Below are 18,469 nucleotides of genomic sequence, written 5' to 3' on the forward strand. Positions count from 1 at the left end.
CCAGGAAATTCTCATAAAGTGGAGTTGTGAGAAGACAGCAGTTCTACTCTGTGTGAAAACATAATTAAAATAGAGAGGTACTGGAGAATACTTGGTCAGACCAATATGACAGAATAAAGAGCTCAGAAATAGGCACAAATTTATATGGGGCTTTAGAATATCATAAAATGGTATTTCATATCAGAGAGGAAAGACAGATTACTCAGTAAATAGGTCTGGCACAGCTGGAGACATATCTGGGGAAAAAGTTGACTCCAACTCACTCTTTACTTCAAAATAATGGAACAAGTATATAAAAGTTAAAACTGAAGCTATAAAGGTACTGGAAGAAAATATGGAGCATCAGTTCAGTTGCTCAGTTGTGTCCAACTCTTTGTGACCCCATGGACTGCAGCATGCCAGGCCTCCCTGTCTATCACCAACTCCCGGAGTTTATAATATTAATATATAAATATATAGTCTTACAGTAGGGGAGAACTGTGTGTTTATGAAGCTTTATTCAACAAAAGACTAGTTAAATCAACTACTTAAAAATATATCCCTGCATTGGAAAAAAAGCACAAGATTAAACAACAAATGATAAATTGCTAAAAGATATTTGCAGACATATGGCAGACAAATGCCTACTTTTTTCTATAGAAAGAACCACTACAAATCAATATAAAAAATGAAAAAATCCCACTGAAAAATGGGTACGGGATGTGAATAAATACCAGAGATAAAGAAAAATTCATTGCTCTGGTACAGATAAAAAGATACTCAATCTCATAATGAGGGAACTGCAAGTGATTACAATGAGGTGTCATTTTTCATCCTTCAAAACTCAACAAGGATGGAAAACAGAATAGTGTATTGGCAAGGATGGGGAGCATTCATGCATTATTGGTGGGAGACTAAATTGGTACAAACCAATATCTACTGTCAAGTAGAACAGGCAAGCATAGAACAGTGTGTAGAGCATGTTACCTGTCATTTACATTTAAAAAAGTAAACACATATACTTTATACAAATATAAAGGGGCTTTGAAAGAAACCACAAGATACAAGTCTCCTTTCTTCCTCCTTTCCTTTTTTTTTTTTCAGATTAATTAATTTATTTTTGGCCGGGCTAAGTCTTTGTTGCTCTGCACAGGCTTTCTCTACTTGTGGCAAGTGGAGGCTTCTCTCTAGTTACGGTGTCTGGGCTTCTCATTGTGGGGTCTTCTCTTGTTGCAGAGCACCAGGTCTAGAGCTAAGGCTCAGTAGTTGTGGGGCATGGGCTTTATTGCTCCGCAGCATGTGCAGTCTTCCCAGACCACGCTTCAAACCTGTGTCTCCTGCATTGGCAGGCCGATTCTTAACCATTGGACCACCGGGAAAGTCCTCTCCCTCCGTTCTTCTTTCCTTCCTTTTTTTCTTTCCTCCCTTTAAAAAGAAATAGAAATAATTTTATGTATTTCTAATTATAAAAGTATTCATTGCTTCTCATAAACAAGAATCTGAAAAATACAGAGAGTTTTGTTAAAAAGAAAAGCAAAACCATCTTCAGCCTTATCAGAAAAAATCACAGTTAACATTTTGTTGTATATTCTTTCAGATATTTTTCCTGATGTATATTTTTGAAATATTATCCCACCTTGCACATTATTTTCAATCTGATATTTCTCACTCAACAGCATCTTCCTCTTCCTATTGGAATGGTCAAAATTTGTATTGCTTTCTAAGAGAAATATATGTATTACGGACAGTTATCTTTGTGTGTCATAGTGCAAATATTTTCCTAGTTCGGATTTCTAATTTGTATGACGTTTAAAACTTTTTTTTTTTTTGAACTCTCAGAGTGGTAAGTGGGTTTTTCATTCCCCAACCAGGGATTGAACTCATACCCCCTGCATTGGAAGTGTGAGTTCGTGCTCAGTCACTCAGTCATGTCTGACTCTTTGTGACCCTATGGACTGTAGCCCACCAGGCTCCTCTGCCCATAGCATTTCCCAGGCAAGAATACTGGAGTGGGTTGACATTTCCTCCTTCAGGGGGTATTCCCCGACCTAGGGATCAAAACTGCATCTCCTGCATCTCCTTGCATTGGCAGGCAGATTCTTTGCCACTGAGTCACCTGGGAAGCCCCACAGAGGCTTAACCACTGGACCATCAGAAAAGTCCCCAAACTTTTTATTTGGGGGGATTTTCAAATGTAGGCAGCATAGTGTAATAAGCCTTGGCATATCCATCACCCAGCTTCAGCCATTATCAAAATACAGCCAATTTTGTTTCATCTGTATCCCTTCCACTTCCTTCCTATTATTTTGAAGCAAATCTCAGACATCCCATCATTTTATGTGTAAACATTTTGGCAATGTAGTGATTTTGACATATGGAAAATTTCAATGTTTCAGTAAATCAAATCAAATCAGAAGACAATAGTCTTGTGAAATCCCAGCATGATTTCTTGAACAGCATATCATTTCCCCCACTGACTTGAAATGCCAGTTGGGCTTTCTGTTCTCTTCCTTTGATCTGTCTGCTTAATCTGACACCAATACTTTACTGCTGCAGTTACTATAGGTTTAAAATATATTTGTTCATATTTGATATGACAAGCATCAGGGGATGCTCTAATTTAGTCTTTTTTTTTTCTCCCCCAAATTTTCTTATGTATTTCTTCACATTTATTCATCCAGATCAATGTCAGATTTATTTTATCAACTTCAACTCAAAAACTCAATTCAGATTTTGATTGCAGTTATGGAAAATATATGGCGAATTTGAAGAAGATTGACATTTATACAATATCAAGTCTTCTTGTCTTAAAACCAAATATGGCCCTCTATTTATTCGAATTGTTCAGTAAAGTGTGAAAGCTCTTCTTTATGAGGTCCTGCACTTTTCCTGTTAAGATTCTTTCCCTATATTTTGTATTTCAGTTGCTATTATGAATGCAACTCCTTTCCCATTGTAACTTCCATAACATCTTACAGAAAACCCAAAAGAACTTTTTGGCCAACCCAATATATTCTAACTGATTGTTACCATTATATAGGAAATCTAATAGTTTTTCTGTATTTCTTTTGTAACTACCTGCCTTTAATCAACTTATTAATTACGATAATCTTCACTTGATCCTTGGATTTTCTATGGAGTTCATCAGGTTCTTGATTCGCCCTTTCCAATAATTATATCACTTTTCCTTTTTCTTTTATAATGACATTGACTAGAACTTACTCCCATGCAATCTTTCATGATAGCTCAAATCAAGGACGTCTTTGTGCAGTTATAGGGTAGTATTTTATCGCTAAGCATGACACTTGCTCCTGATTTAGATTTGTTCTTTATTCTTCTTTGGAATTATCACTCTATTCCCAGTGTACTAAGGGTTGTTTTTTTTTTTTAATATATATTATATTTTATCAAATGCTTTTTGGGCATCTATCAAATGGTCATATGATTTTTCTCCTTTAATCTCTGTTCCTGAGATAAATTGCACTGATAGATTTTTAAGACTGACAATCTTTGAACTCCTGGAATAAACTTCTCTTTGTCATTTATAATACTATATTTATTACTCTTCTGCTGGACTCTATTTGTGATAGTTTATTATTCCCATTAATGTTGGTATATGACACTAAAAATTACTCTTTCAAAAAACTTAGCTGAGGAATAGAGAGGCAAACATAGAGAAAGGACATGTGGATACAGGCTGGGAATGGGAGAGGGGGGCTTAGAGTAGCACTTGCACATATACACAACCACGTGCAAAATAGAAGCTAGTGGGAAGCTGTGGTGTAGCACAGAGAGCTCAGCTCGGTGCTCTGTGACGACCTAGAGGGGTGGGATGGCAGGGGGTGAGGGGGTGGGAGGCTCAAGAGGGAAGAGATTATGTATGCATATAGCTGTTCACTTTATTGTACAGCAGAAACTGACACAACATTGTAAAGCAATTATTTTTGTCGTTGTTGCCGTTCAGTTGCCCAGTCGTGTCCGACTCTTTGCAACCTCATGGACTGCAGCACACCAGGCCTCCCTGTCCCTCACCATCTCCCAAAATTTGCCCAAGTTCATGTCCATTGCATCAGTGATGCCATCCAGTCATCTCAACTTCTGACACCCTCTTCTCCTTCTGCCTTCAATCTTACCCAACATCAGGGACTTTTCCAAACAATTACACAATTAAAAAAAAATGCTTAGCTGAGAAGGGCATGGGACCAGATACCAGGGGCTCGGTGGCTGCGAGCAGGAGAAGGGGTCACGGAAGAGAGGCCACAGCAGTTGAGGCCAGTCACAGTTGGAGGCCTCGGTTGTCATGGAGCCAAGGAGGCGTGGTTTTCCTCCCAGGTTGGTGGGTGAGGGCTGGAGGCACACTGGGACGCTAAGAGAGCAGCTGAGAGAAATGGGGCAAATCAAGATTGTCATGCATGCCAGGGCCTCACTGAGGTCGGAGACCTGGACTCTGGGGGGCTTCAATTTGCAAGGTGATGCAATGATTTTTTCTAGGACACTATGGGAGTGGAAAGGCACTCTGGGGCCAGTGGGGCATCAGTGGAGGGAAGATGGTTTCTGATGGGTTGTTGAGTGTAGAAGGCATCCAGCAGGGCCATGGAGGTAGCAGGTCCCACACATTGACAATGGGGATCATAAGACCTGGAAGGACACACACGACATGCAGACCTCTCCTCGAGATGGCTAGCACAGGTTGTCTTTTTCAAAATTTCCACCTGAAGGCAAAATTTTCCATTTATGTCCTGTCACAAAACAAGCAGAATGCACCATGGCTTAAGCCAGATGAGTTATGTAACTGATTTCATGCCCTGCCACGTTTCTGACAGTTACAAAAAGTCTATACTGTTGGGACACTGTGTTGGGACCATGGGAAGAATGTTCAACTGCGGGGCAAAAGCTGAGCAGGGGAGGGGTTCAGGTGGCCTGGCCGGCCCAGCCCTGCTGCTCTGATCCCCTGGGAGAAAGCGGTCTGGGAGGGACAGGGCAGCTAGGAGCTGGCCAAGGGTGTGAGTGCCTGAGGGGAGCTAGAGGTAAGACCTGGAGAGCAGGCAGCACAAGGCCCCCAAGGCTGGCCGGGTGAATGGGCCTCCTGCTTGGATCTTGAGGTCACGCTCAGATGATGCTGGGGCTTGGGAGACAGTGAGCGAAACAGACTGTCCAGGGAGTTGGGAGGTGAAAGCATGGCTGGAAGGCAGGCCCTGAAGAAGAGAAGCAGGAATGTTTGGAAAGTTGCAGTGGGGAGTGAGGCAGCCATGGAGCCTGGGGAGCCCAGAGAGGGGTATGACCCACTGAGGACCATCCCTCATCCCCACCCCACCCACCCAGCTAATAAGCAGTAGGGCTGAGATATACACCCAGGTCTGTGACTCCCTGAGGGACAGCAGGCATCCTTCTGGAGTGACCTGTAAACACTGCTGTCCCCATGCCACAAGACCCGGTCAGAGCTTGCCCTCCCTCCTGAAGGTGGCCACTGGGTGGCTAGGTTAAAAGTCTTCAACCCTGAATGTGCCCATGCAGCCAGGGCGCACAATGATGGAGTGCCCTTCTAGGACCCAGGGGCTCTGTCTCCATATGGGAGTGGCTCAACCATCTCCCCTGCCTGGCGGGTTCTTTGAGGGTTGCCCCCTCCCAGATGAAAGAGGATGTAGTGAGTGTGGGATTTGGCTCTGGATGGAAATACTTCTGGTTCTGGGTCCTTGGGCAAGTGGCCATCTAAGCTTCAGACTTCTTGGGCTTCCCTGGTGACTCAGACGGTAAAGAATCTGCCTACAATGCAGAAGACGCGGGTTCGATCCCTGGTCGGGAAAATCCCCTGGAGGAGGAAATGGCAACCCACTCCAGTATTCTTGCTGGCATAGTCCCATGGACAGAGGAGCTTGGTGGAGGAGCCTGGTGGGCTGCAGTCCATGGGGCCTCAAAGAGTCAGACACAACTGAGCAACTAACACTTTCACTTTTTGCCTGAGAAGAGTGGGTGCAGGACTTAACCTAGAACACATACTTCCCTTGTCAGTTGCTGTTATGATGAAAGAAGAGAATCCACATGTTACCGGTTGAATACCCTAGGTTCTCCCAGGAACTGACTCTTTGAGGGTGAGTAGCAGACGGGAGGTTTATTAGGGAGCACTCCCAGGACCCCACCGGGGAGGGGAGGAACCCCTCAGAACCGAGTCAGTTAACCCGTGTGGTTTGCCTTGGGAAGGAGAGGGGCCTGGGCAAGGTGACCCTCCTCAATCAAGGAGAATTCCAGAAGAGGGATGTGAGCTCTTAGGATGGCGGCACTCCTCACAGCTGGGAGAATAAGTCCATCAGCTATGAAGCCAGTCCCGGGCTCAGCCCCTGTGTGGATCAATTGATCTGAGGGAACCATGAACCCCCTAATATCGTGAAAAAGTGGGCATCCCTTCAAAGGCGAATCTTTTTATCAGCTCCCCAAAGGGGTCTCTAAACCCGGTTTTTAAGGAATGATTATCTTAGGGTCACGTTCTAAATGGAGAAGAGGATTTCCTTGACCATCCCACTCTGCACTCTGCCCCTCCCCGCCTGGTCATGTCTGGGAAGTGCCTTCTGGAATCCCTTTCCCTCAGTACTCTCCTCTAATCCAGTAACCACCACGCCAGTCCAAGTGCTAGCCTACAGAGGGAGTGGACTTTGGTGTTGAACATTCAGATTTAAACACTTCCCCTGCCACTCACCCTGTGTGTGGCCTTGAGCTAGTTTCTTGACCTCTGTGAGTCTTAGTTTCCTCCCCTGGGACGTAGGAATAATTGTACTTATGTAATGGTTACACTCTAGAGATGGACTCTAGAATGTAGAGCTGGTTTAGGGAAGTGCTCAGCTGCACAGTGCATAGAACAGGGTAGGTGATTCGTAACAAAAATCATTTTCCAGGGTTCAATCACACTTTCTTGTCTATCACACTTTTTTGTCTGCCTCTCCTAGCATAACTGATGGATGCCTCAAAACCAGGGGGGTTCAAATAGTAGCTGGATGTCACAGTCCCCACTTTGGGGCTGGAGCTCCGGCAGGCACTCTTGCTCCCGAGAAAATGCCCGATCAGCAGGAGCCCCAAGTTATATTTGAGGAGCCCTTGAGCATTCACAAAGGGCATTCCCACCCTGCTCTCACAGCCGTTCTGGGCAGTGGACAGAGCAGCAATGATGTCTGAGTTTCCCAGGGGTGGAAGGCCTTCCTCAAGGGAAACCCAACTCCCCAAGGTCACAGAGCTAGCAAACAGCCAAGCTCGCTTCCTCCCTGGATTGGTTACGAGGAAGGTGTTGACGCCAGACTCACTGCCTGGGTTCCGATCCGGTGGACTCCACCCCTTGCTGGCTGTGGCACCCTGGGGATTTTCTTCACCTGTAACAGTAGAGAAAACAATAGCTCTTCTCTCACAGGAAGACGTGGGGACAAACGTCGTGTCTGGAGCAGCGCCTACTCTTGTCTAAGTGTGAGCTGCTTGTGGAAAGGTCACGGTTTGCACCACACTTTCTGGGATTGAGGGGCTTCCCCCATAGCTCAGTGGGTAAAGAATCCACCTGCAATGCAGGAGACCCCAGTTTGATTCCTGGGTGGGAAAAATTCACTGGAGAAGGGATAGGCTACCCACTCCAGTATTCTTGGGCTTCCCTTGTGGCTCAGCTGGTAAAGCATCTGCCTGCAATGCGGGAGACCCTGGTTTGATCCCTGGGTTGGGAAGTTCCCCTAGAGCAGGGAAGGGCTTACCCACTCCAGTTTTCTGGCCTGGAGAATTCCGTGGACTGTATAGTCCATGGGGTCTCAATGAGTAGGACATGACTGATCGACTTTCACTGCTGGGATCGGAGCTCCATCACCCTCCTTTCTCACCACTCACCGTCTTCTCTGGTTCTCCTCAACACGTGTTGGTATTTTCAAGGGACTCCGCCTGAGGCCTCGGCCCCACACCTGCTCGACTCTTTCAAAAACCTTTCTTTTTCTTCTGTCATCAATCATTTCCATTAAGCCATCTGCCTCTTTCCCATGACTATAAACAGCAACAGCTCCCCTCGCCTCCTCAGCTGCTGCCCTCTTTTGCTTCCTTCCCCTTGAACTGTAAACTTCTAAAAAATATATAAAGTACCTCGGGCTGTTGCCTTCCCCACGCACTTCTCAAGTACTGACCCTGGGCTCTGCTGCTGCTGCTGCTAAGTCGCTTCAGTCGTGTCCGACTCTGTGCGACCCCAGAGACGGCAGCCCACCAGGCTCCCCCGTCCCTGGGATTCTCCAAGCAAGAACATGAGTGGGTTGCCATTTCCTTTCTCTGACCGTGGGCTCTGCTGGGTTTATTTCCTGGAAGCGGCTCTCTGAGGTCAGTGGCTGCTGAGAGGGTGGCCTGGCCCTGCTGAGGCTCTTGCTTTCCTCCCCTTCCCTTCCTCCCTCCCCTCGCACTCACTCAGCCCAGGTCATTTTTCCAGACTGACTCCCAGATCACCAGCCTTCTCCAGCTCCCTGGGGCCTGCCCAGCCCCCTCTTCCTCCTCAGCCTCAAGTCAGGGCACTGCTCTTAGATCTGTAGTTTCTTAGATCTGTGGGTGGATGTTTTTTCACCAAATGAGGGGGATTTTCAGCTTTTATTCCTGAAAAATATTCCTTTCTGCTCAATTCTCTCTCTCTCTCCTTTTTCCTTCTGACTCTTTTTATGTTAAATTACCTGATATCGTCCCATGGCTCAGTGAGTCTTTTGACTTTTTAAAAATCCATTTTTAAGTTCCTTTCTAAAATCATGTTTCTCTGTGGTCTTCAGATGGGATAATTTCTATTGATCTATTTTCAAGTTCAATGACCCTTTCTTCTGCCGACTCCAATCTGATGTTATAAGTTTATCCAGTGAATTTTTTATTTTAGATCTTGTAGCTTTGAGTTCTGAAATTTCCATTTGGATCTCTTTTATAGTGTCTATTTTCTGCTGAAATGTCTACATCTGTTCACTCATTATGAATATCTTTTCTTTTTAAACGCCTAAACATGTTTATGGTAGTTATTTACAATTTTCTATCTAATTCCAACATCTCTGTTATTTGGGGACCTGCTTATATTGGGTCTATTTTTCTTAATTATGGGTCTCATTTTCCTGTTTCTTCTCATGTCCAAAATGTTTTCTTACTGTATCATTGGCCATTATGGATGAGGCATTGCGGGGCATCTAGTTCACATTTCCTTCCTTTAATGGGTGTTGATTTGGTTCTGGTAGCTCTTGATCCTTGCAGGCTAGTGTTTTTTGCTTTTTTCTTCACTATGTTTTTTTCCTTGCTTTAAGGTGTGGCACTGACTCTAACTCACGGCTGTTAGCCCTAAGGTGTTGCCTTTCCAGGAGTTCCAAGCATTTACTGAGGTCTCGCTTCTTTTGTCTGGACTGGAACTTGGTCTCTGAGCCCTGCATGACCTGCTGTAACTCTGCACAACAGTCACCCTCTGATGGGCTTTATGGAGTCCAGTCCTGTGCAGAGTAGCCCTTGGCCGAGCACCCAGAGGAGACCTTGTAGCTGCCACAGTCTCCTTCAGCACAGCTCCCCTTTCTTCACTATTGTGTTCATTTGCTAGGGCTGTCAGAACCCAGTACCACCCACTGAGTGACTTAACTAGCCTGTATTCCTCACAGTTATGGAGGCTGGAAGTTCAAGGTCAAGGTGTCACTCTGTGTATCTAGATCTCCCTATAAGAACACCAGTCAGATTAGATTAGGGCTACCTTAAGAGACTCATTTTAACTTATATCTTTAAAAGCCCTGTCCTGGGACTTCCCTAGTGGTCTAGTGGCTAAGACTCTGTGCTCCCAATGCAGGGGGCCCAGGCTCGACTCCTGGTCAGGGAACTAGATCCCGCAAGTCACAGCTAAGACCTGGTCACAGCCAAATACGTAAATAAAATATTTATTTTATTTTAGATCTTGTAGTTTTGAGTTCTGAAATTTCCATTTGGATCTCTTTTAAAGTTTCTGCTGAAATGTCTACATCTGTTCACTCATTATGAATATCTTTTCTTTTTAAACGCCTAAACATATTTATGGTAGTTGTTTACAATTTTCTATCTCTTAATTCTAACATCGCTGTTATTTGGGGACCTGTTTAAAAAGAAAAGATATTCATAATGAGTGAACAGATGTAGACATTTCAGCAGAAAATAGAAACTATAAAAGAGATCCAAATGGAAATTTCAGAACACAAAGCTACAAGATCTAAAGTAAAATAAATATTTTATTTACTTATTTGGCTGTGACCAGGTCTTAGCTGTGACTTGCGGGATCTAGTTCCCTGACCAGGAGTCGAGCCTGGGCCCCCTGCATTGGGAGCACAGAGTGGTAAAATCCAGGTGGTTCAGTGGTAAAGAATCTGCCTGCCAACGCAGGAGACATAGGAGAGGTGGGTTCGACCCCGGGGTTGGGCAGATCCCTTGGAGTAGGAAATGGCAACCCCCTCCAGAATTCTTGCCTGGAGAATCCCATGGACAGAGATTTGCAGGCTATAGTCCGTGGGGTTGCAAAGAGTCAGCAGGACTGAGAGACTAAGCACACACACACGTGCGTGTATTTTGGTGTGTAAATGTAAAAGCCCTGTCACCAAATACAGTCACATTCTGAGGCATGGGGGTTAGAGCTCCAGTGTGTGACTTTGGGGTGGGGCTCCAACTCAGCCCATAACAGCTATCCTGCCCCTCAGAGTCTTGCCTCTTCAGCAGCGCTGCACTCTGACCTCTGTCATGTGGAAAGTGCCACAGCTCCCCACAACCTGGACATGCCCTTGGCCACTATGAGCCCCAGACCCTCTCCGAGGGCCCCTCCAGGCAGGTCCAGCGCACAAGGCCCTGAACCACTCCTCCTTGGGTGTAATATGCTCACCTGCTGGGCCATTTACTGTGCTTCTTGAAGTGAAGTGAAAGTCGCTCAGTCACATCCAACTCTTTGTGACCCCACGGACTGTAGCCTGCCAGGCTCCTCCATCCATGGAATTCTCCAGGCAAGAATAATGGAGTGGGTAGCCATTCCCTTCTCCAGGGGATCTTCCCAACCCAGGGATTGAACCCAGGTCTCCTGCACTGCAGGCATATTCTTTGCCAACTGAGTCACCAGGGGAGCCCACCATAGTTCTTGCTCCCCCTGATCCAGAGCGGGATGCTTCCAGACCTGGTCTCCACTTTGAACAAGAAAGAGGGTTTTCTCTGCACATGTGATTATCTGACCTTTGGGAAAAGTTTTTTCTCCTAGAGGTCAGATCCTGGAGATCCTCCAGGGAATTATGGCAGCTTTCAGCTTTTAAGGCCCTCTTTTCAGAATCCAACTCTGCAGATCCAGCGAGTTCAGTTGGTGGAGTGGGGGTGGGAGGTTGGGTTTTTATTAGCATCAGAAAGAAACAAATCAAGAAAGTCTAAGATTATTAATAGAATGAAATTCTATAAACTGCAGTACCTCAATTCACCCCCCATTCAGAATATACAATAGTTATTTTTGTCTAAATTATTTCCTGAACAATAATAAGATTCAGATGTTAAACAACTGTTACTCTATTTAGTTTCATTTTATGGTTAATGAAACTATGAGGACAATATGAACTTACAATGGATCTGGAAAATATTATTACTGAGCAGATAAAAAGAATGGTCTATAAATTAATGAGTAACACTTGAATAAGGAATGTTTCTATTTTAACATGAAAAAAGGAAAATGTAAATATGAGATGGAGAAAATTACAAGGGACTGCGTGTCACCAAGCAGGTGACAAATCGCAAAACATGAAGCTAAAATGCCAAAAGATACAGAAAGGGTGATTCAGCTAGTGATGAAATCACAATGTAAAAACGCCTAATTTTAGCCGGAGTTCTATTACACAGCAATGGATTGGATGCATGTATGAAGAGCCTGCCCCTTGTAGCTCTGTGGGGAGGGAAGGTCAGCGGGGGTAACAGCAGTTGTAATAGGAAAACATGGCCAGTCCCCCTCGCACCTGTCCCTCCCTTCTTAACTTCCTTCTTTAATTCTTCCCTTCCTTCATCCCATCAACACTAACAGTGGCTGCTGGGTATACATCAGCTAACAAGACAGACAAGATTTCTGTCCTTATGGATTTATAGTCCAGAGGAATAGGCAGACATTAAACAAACAAACAAATCATTCTAATAACTATATATTTGCAAAAGGAGATTAAGTGCTGGGAAGATGCTGAGTGGACTTCATCTGGGTGCTCAGGGAAGGTCTCTCCGAGGGAGTGCCCATGAAGCAGGGAGTTATCCAATTGGAGAGGGCGAGATGATGTTCCTGGCAGAGGGGACAGCAAGGGCAAGGGCCCCAAGGCAAGCTCAGCGTGTTCTAGGAGCTGGAAGAATGCCAGTGTGCCTGGAGCGTGAGGAGAGAAGGAAAGACACGAGGAAAGAGGGGAGCTGGGCAGGGCAGGTGATCACGCGTGATTTAATGATAGAGGTGATACCATCTAGAGATTTCTTTAAGGAGAGGAAGGACATGAGCAGATTTGTACTAAAAAATTAATAATAATAATAATCGCAGAGGGAGGTATGGACGTGGCGTGAGCAGGTAGGAGGCTGCTGTGGCCAACAAGGTCACCAGTGCAGAGGGTCTTCTGTAGGGCAGGGGCAGCACAGAAAGGGTGGGAGTGGGTGGATTGGAAATCCATGCAGGGGTTTGAACACGAGCCATCCAAGAAAGTGGGGTGAGGAAGTGGAGGTGCCCATGGTGGCCTCCGTTTTGTGCAGAACAGCCAAGAGGTAGGAGCACCCTCTCCTTTGTGTGTCTGAAACTCTCTTGTTTTACAGTTAAGGGGTGTTAGCGCTGGCCTTTGAGAGGAAGCATGGGAAGTCCCTAAGGTCATTCTGTCAGTTGGCAGAGTGAGCTGGAACTGGAACCCAGGGATCTACCTGTGCTCAGCGCCCACCACTCAGCAGTACTGGGCACATCTCCACTGAGTTCCCTGCTCCGAGCTTGGGGTCGGGGTATTCCATAGTCTCAGGAGACCCCAGCCCATCCACTCCCCACCACCACCCCCATGCAGCCCTGCCTCTCTCCCAGGCTGGACATCACCCCAGGCCCCGCAGCCTGTGGCGTGACCCCACCCCCCACACTCCCGCTGCGGGCCTGCCCTGCAGACCCCCCTCCACCCAGCCCAGGCAGCAGGGACAGTGCCAGGCAGGCCTCCACATGCCAGCCTGGAGCACAGCGGCCGTGTCCACGTGCCCGCCTCCCTCCCTCCTGCTCTGTTTCTCCTCTCTGGGCAGCCTCCAGCTTCTATTTCTGCCTCCCTCTGTCCCTCCTGCCCTTCACTTATCACGGTCATTATCAAGTTCTACAACCTGGAGAGCTGAAAGTGACCCTCCACACGGTGGGTCCTCAACTTCTGCTTATTAAATCGGACTGCAGGTCACTTCCCCCCGTTTGCCCCTGGGTCCTCACTGCTCTGACCCCTCTCCCCGCTCCCAGATGACCTGTACATTGTCTGCTCCTGACTCTCTCATCCTCGTAAATTTGCTGCATCCATGATGCCTTCCACCTCTCTGGGTCAGGTCCCTCCTATTGCCTCTCCTCGGAACTGTTGCAAAGCCTCTAACCTCTCCCCCCAGCCAACAGCCTCTCCCTCTTCCAATCAATTTCATAAATTTTTCCTGTTCCAAAACCTTCAGAATTCTTTCCCATTTAGGTTGTTACATAATACTGAGCAGAGTTCTCTGTGCTATACAGTAGGTCCTTGTTGGTTACCATTTTTTTTTTTTTTTTGGTTCCACTATGCAGCCTGTGGGGTCTTAGCTCCCTGACCGGGGATTCCACCCATAACTCCTGAAATGGAAACATGGTGTCTGAACCACTGGCCCCTCAGGGAAGTCCCTGGTTATCCATTTTAAATATAGCATATATAGAACTGAATCACTTTACTGTACAACTGAAACCCACACAACATTGTTAATCAACATACCCCAGTATAAGAATATATATAATATATATAAGTGGGCTTCCCAGGTGGTGCTAGTGGTGAAAAGCCTGCCTGCCAATGTAGGAGACGTCAGAGACGTGAGTTTGATTCCTGGGTAGGGAAGATCCCCTGGAGGAGGGCGTGGCAACCCACTTCAGTATTCTTGCCTAGAGAATGCCATGGACGGAGGGAGCCTGGCAGGCCACAGTCTATAGGATCACACAGAGTCAGACACGACTTAACTGACTTAGCACTTACACACACGCACATATACAAACAACCTTCAGAAGCTGCCCATTGCCTGCTGGAGGAAATACCTGACATCGAGGCTGAGCTTTAGCCGTTTGACCTTTTATTTGTCAAATGGCCATTTGACCTTTTCTGACTCCTCCCCATCCTTCACAAACCACCCAACCCCCACCCCAATCTGTTTCCACCTGGAGCCTTTGCTTCAGCCAGTCTCTCTCCACCTCTGAGTCCCAGAAGTTCAAACCCCTCCTGCTCCCCGGGACAGCTCCCAAGAGGCTCCTGGGTGAAGCCTCCCCAGTCTCCTCATGCTCCCCCATCCCTCCTGGAGGAGTGTCCCCTTCCTGGCCCCAGGGGCACTGGCACCTCCTCAGACACCCATCACTGCCTACCTAGCCCATCATTCCCTGTGCTGGCACCTGCGCAAAGGGGTCCCAGGGGAGATCAGCTCCCCGGGGAGGCTGAGAAGCTCGCTGGGAGATGAGTTTCGTCTGAGGGGCTCAGGACACCCAGGGAGCCATGTCTACATTTTCCCTTCTAAGCTGGGAGTTCCTGGTGGGTCGGGACTGTGGCGGGCTCCCCTCTGCCTCCCCAGCATCCTGTGCAGTTGTGGCATCCGGCAGGCACTCACAGACATCTGCCAAGTGAACAACCAGGGGTCTAGCGAGTGACCCTGAGACACACGCGGGACCAGGATTAGGGAACCCAAGAAAGTGCCAGGAAGAGGTGGAACTGATGGACTGAGCCAGGAGTTCAGTGAAGAAAGAGAGGAGAGGATGGAGAAATAGTGGGTGGAGGGGGCAGAGGGTAGGCGGAGAGACAGCCTCCTTGGGAGGAGCAGAGGGGCTGGGGTTGGGCTCAGACAGGGGACTGTGTCTGGATCTGGTGAGGTTGGTCCTGCCTGGACAGATGGTGTGCCAGGCAGAAGAGCTGGGGAAACAGAGGGAGCCCTGGCCTCGCCCCACACCTATGGACGGTCCCTCTCCCCTCCCACATGACAGTGGCCTTGATAGGAGTGATCTTGGGGACAAAAGTGACTGCGGGGGATTCAGGAGAGAGTGGGAAGGGGGTGATCAGAGTACCGAATAGTTTTGCTTGCAAGATGGGCAGTAGCTGGAGAGAGATATCTGGCCAGTGGAGGCCTTTTATTCAGGTGGGAATGACCCAGGAGGGGGCCACTGGCCAGTCAGTGTCCATGAGGTGGCCAGGGGGGGAGGGGTTCCAGACAGAGGGGAAGAGTGGGCCTTAGGGAGGAGCAGGATGGCTCATCAGAGATCAGAAGGGAAACACAGGTGTGCACAGCTGGGGAGACGTGGTAGCAGAAACAAGGTGTTTCTGTCTGAGCCACACACTGGGTTACTACGCCCACTTTAGTGGTGAGGAAGCCGAGGTACAGACAGGTCAAGTACCCACTATTAGGCAGTGGAATTAGAACTTGGCCTGAGATTGGAAGCCAGCAGACACTCCCCAAGGAGTAAGAGAACAACAGAGTCAGGGCAAGGCTGTCAGCAACCTTCTAGGTCCTGTCTGTCCTGGAAGCCAAGGGCAAAGAGAGCTGCATGGGCTTTAGGGTCAGACAGACACCAGTTCCGGCTGGGTCTCAGCCACTCACGGGCTGTGATTAGACAGGTCAGCTTCCTCCCCCGTGGGGGTGGGTAGAGAGTACCCCCTCCACGGGGTCTCTGTGAGATGTGAGCAGCGTGTGATGACTTGCAGCTCCTGTGTGATGACAGTGGAACGCCCTGGAGGGCCAACATCAGAGCAAGGAGGAGCCTTGGAGAGGAGGACCAAGCACCCTGTGGGGGGCGATGGGACCCGTGCACGCAGGAGGGGGCCGGCTGACTCCCTGAAGGCTCTCGGTTGCCCTGCCTCGCGGTCCAGTACCAAGGCCCGAGTGTCTCAGTTCAGACCCTGCAGTGTGATCCTCCTACGCCGTCAAGGTCCGGCCCGGGCGGGCTGCGGCACAGGCTGGAGCGGGGGAAGTAGGGCCGGAAGAAACCGCGGGGTCCCCAGGGAACCCTGGAGCTGTGGGGAGAACGGGGTGGAGGGCACCTGGGAGCAGTCCGAGCTCAGACAGGCTGCGGTGATTCTCAACTCCTGTGAACATTCTGAAGCAGCCCCAGGTCCCTCAGGATGCAAATGAATTACCACCAGGTATGGAGTCCGGAAGGCGGTGCGGGGCCACGCATCGAGGAGGGGGAGGCTGGGCAGGGCCAGTGTCTTGGGCGGCCCCTGCTAACAAGCCTGTGTTGAGACCCGGGGAGGCATGAGCACCCAATCTCTCTGGCAGGTTCCAGATGCGTCCTCGACTCATTCAGGAAAATCACGAAACAAACCACCCTGTCCTGAGCTCTGCCATAGACCACATGCCGAAGCTGTCTATTCGGTAGACCTGTGATGCTGAGCGGACTATGTCTCCCTCCACCCCTCAGCACTTGTGGCCTCTGGGGGCGGAGTGGGGCGGGGGTGGTGGGGTGGTGGAGTCCTCCAGGCAAGACAGGTGAGACCCAGGCCGGGCGGCTCCTGGCACTTCTGGGAGGCTTTGCTGACTGCCCTCATTAGGGAAGCAAGAGGGCGCTGAGCTGTGGGTGCTTGGCTGCCACCTCCGTGAAGCAGTTCATTTGATACGTGCAAGGGAGGTTTCATAGGCTAAGCCATCTGGCACTTGATTCCTGACTTCACCATAACCATCTCATCTGCTGAGACAGAGGGCGTTGTCAGAACACACCAGAGGCCCAGCCCTGCAAGTTCAGAGTTGTCTGGCCTCAGAGGTCTCATCTGACAACTGTCATCCAAGCCCCTCTTCTGGGGGCTCTGGGCATTTATAACTCTGGGGGGTTCCCGACAGGATCTGGGTGCACAGATCCCCCCACCCAGGCTATCTAACTGAACCCCAAATCACAGCAGGAGACTAAAAGCCTCCAAGGTCAAGAAGAATACAGGGAGGCGTGGACCATGAAAAGGAGACATGCAGGCTCAAACAGCCCTCGCTTGAGGATGCATTACCGTTCTCCCAGGCCTGCCAGCCTCCCCACCAAATGGACCAGGTAAGAATTAGGTTGTGACACTGAGTTGGGGGAGGAAGGGGTTACTGAGAGTCTTGCTGCCCGCTTGCTTCCTGGCACTCTCAGCTCTCTCCTCTCACCTCTTCCCTCTCCCCAGGTCCTGGCTGCATCTCCTATCAGAAGGCCACCTGCAAGCCGAGCCCCCGAGGGCAGCGCCTTCCCCTCCTGCCCACTGGCCCTAGCAGGGCTTCCGGCCCCTTTGGATCTTTTTGCGGTCTGGGCTTGCTGTTCCTCTCTACAGTAGTCAGGAAGCCCTTACCCCAAAAAGTATCTGCGGGAGGCCTTGTCTACAGAGGCATGCCCCAGAGGGCTCCCGGTGGGTCACATACCAAACCCATGGACATGGAGTGAAGCCATCAACCTGGCCGTCCCGTAGAGCTGCTGTGTGACCTCAGGGCAAGTGCTGAGCCTCTCTGTGCCTCAGTGCTCCACCACTGGACCGTCAGTCATTTGACCTTCAGTCAATTACCGGTGCGCGAAGTCTGCGGGAGATTCCACGAGGTAAGAAGAAATAGGAGTGGCTCAGTTAATGTGATGGAGGTTGTGTGATGACTTGGCCCCAGTCTTCTGTCCTGTCTGGAGACCACCTCCCTCTAAACTTCTTTTGGGGAATCACCTCTCCTACGCTGTGGGCACTCCTGGTGGGACTGTCACTTGAGGCATCTCACATTTCCCTGCCCACTGTCCCAAGACAGGCCTGGGAATTGAAATCCCATGGGGAGGGATATGAGATGGGGAACAAAACATCGATGCTGACTGAGTGGCAGCTCTGCTGATGGGAAGACTGTGAGCTCGTGCTGCTGAAGTCCCCTGAACTGCCTGGCACCTGCCCTTCCCCAGCCTGGACCCTCAACCCCCCACCTTCATTTCATGAACCACTCCCAAATCCCTCCAATAAAATGCTTTGTTGCTTTAGTTAAGCAGTCAATAGAGTTGCTTGCCTCAAGATCCAGAGACCCCTAGAGACAGGAGGTAGGATTGCTTACCTTGGAGAGAAGGTGGGGCAGGCCCTGGAGGAGCTGAGTGACCATCCTGGAGGGAGGGGCCTCCCATGGTGTCAGCCCCCAGGGCACAGGGGACAGGGCAGAAGACAGAGATCACATACACAGCTTGGGTTAGGGTCCCAGGAAGCGTTCCCAGCAGGTGAAACAATGTTGGGATTCAGGACAGAGGAGGACCATGTAATATGGAGAAATGTGACATACAGATAAACAGGGCCCTCAGGACTTCCCTGGGGGTCCAGTGGCTGGGACTCCC

At 48.8% G+C, this 18,469-nt stretch overlaps 1 long non-coding RNA gene across 1 annotated transcript in view; it reads left to right on the top strand.

The window, feature by feature from the left end:
* Positions 1-18,127, top strand: part of LOC139182756 (uncharacterized) — a 32,644-nt gene extending 14,517 nt beyond the window's left edge. The window contains exons 2-3 of the long non-coding RNA XR_011566300.1: positions 17,052-17,194; positions 17,310-18,127. This is a non-coding gene — a long non-coding RNA (uncharacterized lncRNA). The remainder of the gene's footprint in view (positions 1-17,051; positions 17,195-17,309) is intronic.
* Positions 18,128-18,469: the final 342 nt, after the last annotated feature.

The sequence above is a fragment of the Bos indicus genome, chromosome 4, assembly GCF_029378745.1.
Source record: "Bos indicus isolate NIAB-ARS_2022 breed Sahiwal x Tharparkar chromosome 4, NIAB-ARS_B.indTharparkar_mat_pri_1.0, whole genome shotgun sequence".
In the NCBI taxonomy this organism is placed as follows: Eukaryota; Metazoa; Chordata; class Mammalia; order Artiodactyla; family Bovidae; genus Bos; species Bos indicus.